The sequence below is a fragment of the Cydia strobilella genome, chromosome 10, assembly GCF_947568885.1.
Source record: "Cydia strobilella chromosome 10, ilCydStro3.1, whole genome shotgun sequence".
Taxonomy (NCBI): Eukaryota; Metazoa; Arthropoda; class Insecta; order Lepidoptera; family Tortricidae; genus Cydia; species Cydia strobilella.
In genome coordinates, this window is record NC_086050.1 from 17105496 (window position 1) to 17116599 (window position 11104).

General features: G+C 37.0%; 1 non-coding gene across 1 annotated transcript; it reads left to right on the forward strand.

Annotated features, from left to right (window-relative positions):
• Positions 1-10723: 10723 nt before the first annotated feature.
• Trnat-agu (transfer RNA threonine (anticodon AGU)) lies at positions 10724-10796 on the forward strand. The gene has a single exon. It is a non-coding gene; the product is annotated as a tRNA-Thr (tRNA).
• Positions 10797-11104: the final 308 nt, after the last annotated feature.

Here is an 11104-nt window from a genome sequence, read left to right on the forward strand (position 1 = left end):
TTCGAAACGTCGGGATGTATTATAAATTCAATATACGCGATATAATCCGTTTTCATAGTTTTATTTCATGAGTAACTATCGCGGTAACCGAAGACAATATTATTAACAGTGATAACAATTAAAATGATAAAAATAAAAATAATAATAAAGGAAATGTCATTAGCTAGTGTGGAAGTCAAAAAAATCTTTAATATTGTAAAAAATATTGTCCTACTGTGGATTGAGATATCGTCCAGGTCTTCCAAGGACTCGTGATTTTTGGATAAAATAGTATACCTTTGTATAAGTGGCCATGTAAATATGTATTGTACCGACCAGAGTAACAATTTCTTTCTGTAGTAGTGGAGAGAACGTGTGACAAACCACCACCACCACCACCACAGGTACAACCAGAACCATGTCATGACATGATATTTGATTGATTGATAATTTATTTGTCATATCTCTCCACTGCTATAGAAAGGGTTGTACCTTGTTTTGCAGAAAATTGTTCCACAGAATATAATGTTCCGCAGAATTTTCATTTCATAGAAGACATATTTTTTCACAAAGGGTCTCAGTTCTAACCTAATCCAACCTACTTTTCTGTAAGACCTAATGGGTTCTACACAATGACCTTTTAGCTGTAAAAAGTAAACGGTTTTTGAATAAAAAAGTTTTAATGAAATGAAAATTCTGCGAAACATTACATTCTATAAAACATTTTTTTTGTGAAAGAAGCTGACATCTATATAAAAGACTTAAGAAGGTCGTATAATTTACCCTAAATATCCTCTTTTATAATCTCTACACACTTGCAGATTCAAGTCCTATAGTTTCACCGACAATTAAATAATTCATTCACCGATCAACTATTCTATTATATCCATCCGCAGCATCCCTGAAAGCCCTTGTTTAATAATTACCTCCCTTTAAGCATGCCTGGTGCAACGTCTGATGCCATTGATGAGCCAAACAGTTGAACATCAAATCTTAAAATATTTTTATACTTACGGTCTAAAACCAGCCAGCTGCCAGGCTTGCCAGTCCAAAGGTTTTTCTATCCTGGGTGCTATCTGCTGAGCGTTTTTATATACTATCTAGCCAATAATTGCAATCTTTGATAGAACACGTCAATCGAATCTTAAGAGGATAGGACGACCGCTTCGCCACAAAAACTTTGTCCTCATTTTCCTCCCGGTAATGTGACTTCCTCCCCTTTCGTCTTAAATAATTTATGGAAATAGTCACGTGACATTCTGTAGCATCTGTCATCCCGATACATTTTAACTCTTCGCATAGCGTTGGTCAATGTAAGATTGCTATCACGGGTAGCTACCCAGTTGCCACCAAAGGAGGACTCGTCAGCACCTGCAATCAGACCTCTTCTAACCGATACCCTTTTATCGATCTGATAGATTCTGGTTGCTTTAGCTTGAGCTTATAACTATGGATGGTATAGAAAGGATGCCAATCTCTTATGGCAGAACTGTTGCAAAAGTGACCGCTTTCAGCTTTAAAAAATAGTTCCTAATCTCTCCGGTGGCGCTAGTTAGGCTCTGGGACATGAGTATAACATGAACCATATAAGGCAACAAATAACGCGACCAAATTACGTAGGTTGTTTTTGGTAGCATTTCGGTGTATGGTGGCGCCGCCTAATTACTGTTTTTTGATGGACACTTTCATACATAGAGATTTGGCTCCTTTATATAGTCTCCATGCTTAAAACTATTAGGTACGTCAGAATTACTAGATCATACGCTACACGTCGTTGCATCCATCTTAATTGTAACGCAGACTTCAGCCGTTGCTTTAATTCACTTAAGTAGCACTTTATGCGGTCCAGATACGCAGATCGCTTTTGTCGTTCACTTCAAAACCGAACAGTGGTATATCCTTATGAAGATATACATAGTTATCGCCTTTTCATTTCTGTGCTGCAATAAAGACATGTAAATAATAATGACTGCAACTGTCCAACTATTCATTAGTTTCCCACGACTTTCTATCGATAAAAACCTTAGAGGATATAACCAAACGGAGAAGGCGTCTGTAATTTTCTGTACAAAAAAGTCTGCCTATTTTTGCGGGGGAGGGAAAAGTCAAATGTATAAGTAACGTAAAAATGGCCATGTCAGATAAACGTCAGTCCATACATTGTGTATGATCATTGGCCGACTATTTTCGACAGAGGGGAACGCCTGTTAATGGCTACTCCGTTTGGTTATATCCTCTAAGATAAAAAGTATCCTTTGTCCGTTTTTGGGCCTTAAACTACCTCCATACCAAATTTGAATTTAATCGTTTCAGCGGTTTAAGACAGACAGATTAAGAGTTAGGTACTTTCGCATATATACAAAGCTCACTAGATAAGTTTTGCAATAGACAAATATACAACAAAGAGGAGGCCTATCACCTTTGGGTACGGAACCCTAATAATAGCGTCCCGTTTTTACCCTTTGGGTACGGAACCCTAAAAAGCATCAGTCGTTACAGGAGATTGGCAGTCATTTTCATTTATCAGTCTCTGTCACCAGCTCACCAGTGAATTAATTTTAAGAAGATTGTAGTCCACTCGTGCGTTATGCCTGCAAATGCAATCGCATTGTTCTTGGCCAGTGTTGTTCGTTACAGCCAAAGACATAGTAATTAGTAAGACGCGTAATATAGTAACAACCGCCTGCGCTCGCGGTGTTCCACCCTAAGGGAACTCGTTTGAACGCCTTGCAGGTAGGCAGTAGTATTAAGGCACATTTGGATGGAACACCGCGAGCGCAGGCGATTGTACCTAAACTATAGGTACTATACAAGTGCGAAAAGTATAAAAATCGACACGAGTTGCGAATTATCTACTCGCAACTCGCACATGTACAGCGAGCTGCGTTTATTAAAATATTACAAAAATAAACAGGTACTAACATTACAAAACTTCAGCTGTCAAAGTGGCTAAAAAACCTATTTATAACTTTACGCGTCTTAGTATTTCTTTGTCCATTTAACATGGTATTTAGTGCTATAAATAATATATTTGGGAATTGTAATCCTATGAGCTTTAACATCTGTCTGAGAATTCAAGAATGCAATCATTGAAATCGTATTTAAACATACTTTTATAGGTTTGTGAAATGAAATTCCAAGCGTAGGAATATTTTAAAAGTTTAATTAAAATAGGTTGATCAAAACATTTAATATAAAGATATTAAACATGACAAAGGATCAAGGCAGAAACAGTGGCTCACCTCGAACAGTGACTGTCGCCCAAATATCGCCTATCTCGTGTTGAAATTATGTTGAGTGAGCCACTGTACCCGTCTTTTTCCTACCGAGCCACTGTTCCTGCCTTGACCCTACCTCTTAAAGCAGAATTATTTTACTATACAATCTTAATGTTTAAATATTCCACGTTTCTACGAGTATACAAAATACCATCGATTCTCAACGGTACGGTTTGGTTGTGAGGAAGATGATTTTACGTCAAAAATGCCTTCATCATTTTGGAAAAAGTTACATTTACAGTTACAGTTACATACTCTTCAAACTGCTGCTACTCGCTTTCACGTAAAAAACCGCATCAAAATCGGTTCATCCGTTTGAGAGCTACGTTGCCACAGACAGACACATAGACATAAAGACATTAGCGTCAAACCTATAACACATAACACTCCTCTTCTTGCATCGGGTGTAAAAAACTGACAACTGCAAGTCTCTGTTTAGTGCCAGCTCTTCACGCTTCGAAAAACCTGACAGACTGACAGTATCTTGTGCAGTGTCAACGTAATTCCCTTTATTTGATTTGTCGGCGGTTTTTTGCGCAGCGACGGAGCCCTGTTATCGCGGGTAATTTCTGACTTTATTACACGTACGGATATATTTGTAGAGGTGATACAATCCCCATTTTTCATTGAGGTCTTGCCTACAACGATAGCGCAAGACCTCCCCCAACCGGTTTTCTCGGCGCGCGCGCAGCGAGCGACGCGGCGCGCGGCAGCGGCAGTACGCAACACACGGTCGTCGTAAACGCTGCTTGCACTATTGTGTTTGAGAAAGGAGACCTAGGCTCTCCGAAACATGTCGCGCGAGTGACTAAAACAAGTGAGTCTAAACCGTAAAATGATTCAATGTTAGTATGTCTCACAACAGTTTAAATTCCCCATTTTTCATTTGATTTTTTATCATCATCATCATATTTGAAAATCTGTGCTCTTGTCGGTGGAGTAATCACAATCCTTTCTATTATGGGCCAATCTTTTGGTCTCTTGAATCCTGCCTCCCAGAATGTTTAAGAAGAATTATTTATTTCATTTTTTTTTAAACATTCAAGAATGTTTTTATAAATGTATTGTATGTTTAGTTTTTTAACTCAAACTGATTTATACAGACATGAGTACCTTCAGCTATAATCTGGAACAAAAATATGCTTTGTCGTCATATTTTGTACTGTTACGATTTAATTATTTCCCTAAGAATGAAGAAGTTTATGCGATTAGTTCATAAATAATGCGGCGCGACATTGCTGCCAACTACATTGCTGCAGAAATCGTCAAAAGAGTCATTTTTATCAAAATCGATCGTCTATCTAAATTTATGTTACTGTCCATATTTTAACATTTGCGGCAGCAATGCAGTCGACAGCAATGTCGCACTGCATTACTTCAGCAGTAATGCTGGTGTAGTTTAAATCTGAACGATACCTTTACGCTCGCCGCATTCCCACTTTGAATCGCAAGATTTAATTTAACGTAATACATAACACAGATATTTTAACCCCGAAAAAAAGTTGTAACCACTCTCTTAAACCCAACGCTTCACAGCTAACTTAATTGGTGAAGACGCGGTAGGCACCATGAAATTAAACATGACAAAATTGTCCAACACAAAGGACATTTACCAAGTCCTAATTATTGCCGATGATAAAGCGCAGAGAATTTACTGAGACAATTCAGAAATGTAACGGTTGAGGTCTTTATTTTATTTCTGTGTTCAATGTGGGTTTGAATTTTGTGAGAAATACGGTTCAGTTATTTTAACTGTGAAATTGTAAAATCTTGTGTTTATTTTTACGGACGGTACAGTCAAAAGGGGGGCTTTGTGGATACCTACATTATGGCTATTTCTTCTTCTTTAAACAAAATTGCCTACATCAAATTTATGATGATTTTGTCAATGTCAAAAGTCATGACGATGTTCAGTATAGTGATAGCTGGACTTTACAAACACCGGAAGACGTACCGGAAGACGCAGCGTGGGAAGGCCCCAGACTAGATGGACCGGCAATCTGGTTAAAATCTCGGGAAACCGTTGGTTGAGGGCAGCGAATGACCGTTCCTTTATCCAGCAGTGGACGTCTTTCGGCTGAGATGATGATGATGATGATGATAATGACAAATACCCACGATGGATTGCCGGGTGATGACTAGATAATGGTTAAACGCGGTACAAGATTAATTCTTTATTAGCTGCACTTTTCCACGTTAATTTACTACATAATAAACTATCAATATTGTACTTTAAAGAACATTAATGAACAAAAAAACAATAAATATAAAAAAAATATAAAAAAAACTCGAGAAAACTTCGCTTTCAACCAGAAATTTGATTATTTAAGACCATTGTATGGATCTTTTTGGTCATTGCTGTTTTTTTTGTAAATGAAATAGATGAAACAGAGCAGACTTGTAAATAAATTGGGTATTAGAACAAAATAAGTTGGCAGCCGGCTTAGAAATTAAACAAAAAAGTAACTCGGGAGACAAACAAGTGTGGACCTAAAGTTGATTGGCTCATTTGTCAAGTGACAAAACTTGACATTACAACATATTGATTTCAATAGACTTTCAATCTATTTCAAATTTACCGAGTCGCATTTGTTTTTTATCCGGACTTTACTAATAAACGAAATTGAGCTCTATTCGTTAGACAAGGTGGTTTAAATTTATTTGTCAAATGGTCGCAGGATAAAAGTGATTGGAAGGAGCGGCTCGTGACGAAATAATAATTGTGTTTATTAATTATCTCATCAAAGACAGCCGACTCGATTCTCGCAACGTTGAAATTGAATTTAAATTTAATTTGAATGGTAACGGCGTATTGACGCTCTTTCCGGCTTACGGGTATTGTCAAACTACGATTATTCCCTTATTTCTTTTTCACATTGTGTTTACTAGTCCATCTACTGGGCCTTACTGAAAATCAGCGTCGCGCAGTGTGCCATGTTGGCTCACACCGTGACACCAAGCTGAGTAAGGACCATTTAGCGCAACCTCATTCTGTTTAATTATTTCTAGTTTTAGTCTTGTTATGTTGTGCTAATAAATGCTTTTTCTTTCTTTCTTTCTTTCTTTCTTTCTTTTTATTAGAATGGTACTTAGATTTACATACTTCGATTTTTGCATGTTGGTTATATTTTATATTATTGTAATTATAATATTACCTAAGTATACAAATGAAGATGAATATCTGTATTTTACAAATAATATCGATGTCGTTATGTTTAGGTCTTGTTTTGATAGTTCGTATACCTATAGGCCAGTCCAGACGGTATTGATCAAATCGACCGATTTTATCAGGAAAAAAATTGGTGTTAATCTCATCTAACGTCCACACGTACACAATTTAATCACCAAGTTTAGATTTATCGGTAAGATTCGAACGCTCGAAATATATAAAAAATGCTTCTTATCGCGCATACCTACAAGCGTCGAAAATTGGCGACCTTGCTTCCGCATCTTTTGATCGGTCACCATCATCATGATTCTTAAGAGCCTCACCTGGCTCTTGTCGGTGGAGTAACCGCCACTCCGTTCTTCTCTCTGCCACTGTTTTGAGCTCCTGATACGTCACTACGTTGATTTTCTCTTTGGCCTGGTCCAAAAACCTGGGTCTTCCTCTGCCTCTCTTTTTTCTATTCTTCCTTCAATTATAGACTTTATGTAAGTATCGTGTCTTATCAGGTGCCCCAACAGTCAATTTCAGTTTCGTGTCCAAACCACCTGATTTTATCAGGCAATTTAATAAGATAGGCGAAAATTGTCCCCGTCTATATCTTGAACTCGCGACATGTGATTGCGACCCAAATTGTAATTACTTAGCTAAAAACACAGAATTCAGTCAGAAAAAGAGTTCAAAATCTATTTAAACGTTGAAACGCAAGAAACAAGAAAGTAAAAACGATATTATTATACAAATATAAAAAACCGGCCAAGTGCGAGTCGGACTCGCGCACCGAGGGTTCCGTACTTTTTAGTATTTGTTGTTCTGTCACGGTTCATGAGATACAGCCTGGTGATAGACAGATAGACAGATAGACAGACAGACGGACAGACGGACAGCGGAGTCTTAGTAATAGAGTCCCGTTTTTACCCTTTGGGTACGGAACCCTAAAAACGTGAATAAATAGGTAACATTGAAAGTGGAATGGGCCCATTTACTACCTAAAATGTACTTAAGCCCGGATTTACTGTACATGTGCATTTTTTTTCTAAGAGCCGTATTTTCTAACCGATTTAATATAAATTATTTTTTCAGCTGCATAATGGAGGCCCAGGCAATTTGTTTGGGTTTCAATTTAATTAATTTATCTAGCCAGCTGATTGATCAAAGGCCATGTAAATTATGGTGTCTGTTATATTCTATGGACATTCATGTTATTTTAAGCTACTTAATAAGGTTTCAGACTATTACTGTATATAACTATATAGCAATATAGGTAGGGATAGATGAGGGCAGTGCACGACCGAACATTAATATGGGGCATTTTCTATTAAAAGGGACCTTATTGTCGATGGCGCTTATATAAAGCCGTTCTGCGTCGCTCGGCATTGTATTTATATCGGAGCATCGTTAATAATAGCGTAAGCGCCTTCGACAATAAGGTCCCTTTTAATAGAAAATACCACATATGTATATCGATAATATCGATCCTTAGTGAAGTCTGGCCCAGCAAGCTATCTTTCAACTGATATGATGATTCAAAATATTTATCAGTACGGTTTTTACACTACACGGATTACTACGGAGTGCACGACGTACAACCGCCGCGGACACTCGTGCCTGAGGATGGATTCCCAAAGAATCCGAAACATGTCGCCAAAAGCGACTAAAAATAATAGTGAGTAAAAACTGTACTGATAAATATTTTGAAATATGTCTCACGATAGTTTAAGTGCGATATGATGATTATTATTTATTTGTTATTTGTCGTATGGCGGTTACACGCTGGTCATAAGATGATGATGATCTGTAAAATCGTGTAACCATAAAGCAATGTCACTAGTAGTGATTAAACACTTTATAAAAAATGTAAGTCTTTTAAAATAAATAAATAATATAGGAAAATTTTCACAGATCGACCTACTAGTCCCACAATAGGTTTAATAAGGCTGCGTTAGAGTTGCTCATACAATTTTTTGTAAACTTGCTCACCCGGTCTGCGACCGCGCCACCTAGCGGACGCCCCAAAGCTACTCAAATCTGCAAAAGTACAAATTACGAATAGTAAGTCAGAGGAAGAGACAATAGAACACCTTATGTGTGAATGTCACGCCCTCGCCAGACAAAGAATGAAGGACTTTGGAACAGGCTACCTGGTACCAAAGGAATTCAAAAAGCTACCCATAAGGTCCATCATCCGGCATATGGAGATGGTGGGGGAGGCTCTTGAGTAGCGGACGGGTCTTTTCTAGGGGGTAACTGCACAAAAGATCCCTATGGGTCGAAGTGTATCCGAAAGGGCCCCCGAAACTATAAGATAAGATAAGATAAGAAGTCCCACAATAGGTTTAATAAGGCTGCGTTAGAGTTGCTCATACAATTTTTTGTAAACTTGCTCACCCGGTCTGCGACCGCGCCACCTAGCGGACGCCCCAAAGCTACTCAAATCTGCAAAAGTACAAATTACGAACAATAAGTCAGAGTGAAATGATAATGAAGACATTAATTTGAATAATATGACAAATTCAATATAATTTCCGCCCGTAATGTCACATATCAGCGGCGTAAGGGAAAATTTACTGCGGGAATGTGAGCGTTTAAGAATGGGCTACGATAGTATGGATAGCGGCTTTATTTTATGTATTTATATGAACTGTAGCTGGTCAAGCAAATCTTGTCAGTAAATAAGAACAAAAAAACTATACTCATCCTTTTCTTTTCGGTGCTAGTACTAGTGTAAGACAAAGATAGTACAATTCTCTTTGTCTATGTTTGAAATGAGACAGTCCTTTGACAAACTATATATTGCACTTGTGCCGACTTAATGTCTAAAGGCAATTTCTACGAGTCAACCATTAGGTCAACCAGCGTTTAAGAATAATCTACGTTAGTATGGATAGAGGATTTTATTTATTTATTTATTTTAACTTTGCACAAAGAAATAAAAATTTACTAATGGCGGATTTAATGACTAAAGGTATTATTTATAGTATTTTATATAATCGCGATATAATAGAGAGCTCAGTCGAGTACCGTGTTAAGGCAACGAAACTTGCTGAGTTGCCTAAGTAAGGTACGAGATTGAAAAGCTTGATTATATCACTATCGTATACAAAGCTTTTTTTACGAGTCATCTAAAATAATATTTTTTTAACTTTAAAATCTGAATAATTAATGAAAATTGGTAAGTATTTCAGTAGACAAAAATAGTCGCGCGTTTGTCTTTTCTATGGGAGCGCGGCGGCACGTTATTAGTCAAATTCTTTTATAATTGACTACAGCGTATCGAAATGAATATTATAGGTGAGTTGGGAGTCCATTCATGAAAAGTATATACGCAATTAAAGTTTGGTATACGAAATCTTAATTCAACCATTACAGTCGATGAGTATATAAAGAAAACATTTGCAGGTCATTAGGACATTAAATAAAAGTTTTAAAATCACATTATATTATACTGGCTTCGTCCCGCGACTTCGTCTGCGTGGGATGATGATGACTGATAAAAACTATCCTATGTCCTTTCTCGGGCTTCTAACTATCCCCATACAATATTTCATCGGTTCAGCGGGTTAAGCGTGAAAAGGTAGCAGACAGACAGACTGACAGACATTGTTACTTTCGCATTTATAATATTATGGATAACCGTATTTAGATAGTTTTCGACAAAAAGTGTTCTCCGTACTAGTACGGCGTAAATACTCGCTCCAAGAGTAATAAAACGACTATAGCCCTATATTACGGCGAATGCATGTGGCTTACGTTAGGTACTTGAATATTATGCAAACGAAGAGCATTCTAGTAAATATTTGTAGGTCATTATGACACAGTTTAAGAATCACATTATATTAATTTTATATCAAGCAGAAACGTCTGCGAACGACGCTTTTAGCTTAGAAATAAATTAATTTAGTATGGGATGGCGCATCGTTACTGGTGAATTTCCAATAGATTAGATTAGATATATTTATTTCACAACATATGATTACAGTACAAATTACATTAATGTCAATTTATAAGAATCTACATTGTGATCGTCAGAAATAAATTTAAATAATAGCAAAATAATCCAATATTAATTTCATTAATTATACATTATATGAAAAATTTCCCCTGAGAAGGATCGTCAAATAGTAACAATAATAAACAAGGAAAATGTCAAAAATGGTATGCGATTATAAATTATACAGTTATGTCAATATGACTTGGAACTCCGGTAGCCGTTTAAGAAGTGTAACACTCTTACGGTAGATGTCGCTAGAGCCTCCCTAATGGCTAATATATGGTGGAAATATTCGCTGTATTGGGTACGGTCTTGGTGGCTCAGATGGTAGAGCACTGTACTAGTGATCCAGTGGTCGTGGGTTCAAGTCCCACCCAAGACAGTGAATGTTTCCACTTTTAATTTATACATATTATATTGTCACTAGACTTATATTGACCGGGATATATACCGTGATTACCTTTACCCGGTCAATATTAAGAGGCCGTAGTCGATTTTGGAGCAAAATTTTTAAAATGATAGATATAGTCGTTGAAATTATACACGTTTTGTTACGTAATATCTAAATAACAAGTATTGGTTTCTATTAGCACGTTTTTCTCATCTTGCCTTTTAATAATGAGGTCGCGAGCGTGCGTCACCGGTAATATATGAAGAGAAGGGGCAGTTTTTAAAAATTCATCAAAAAAT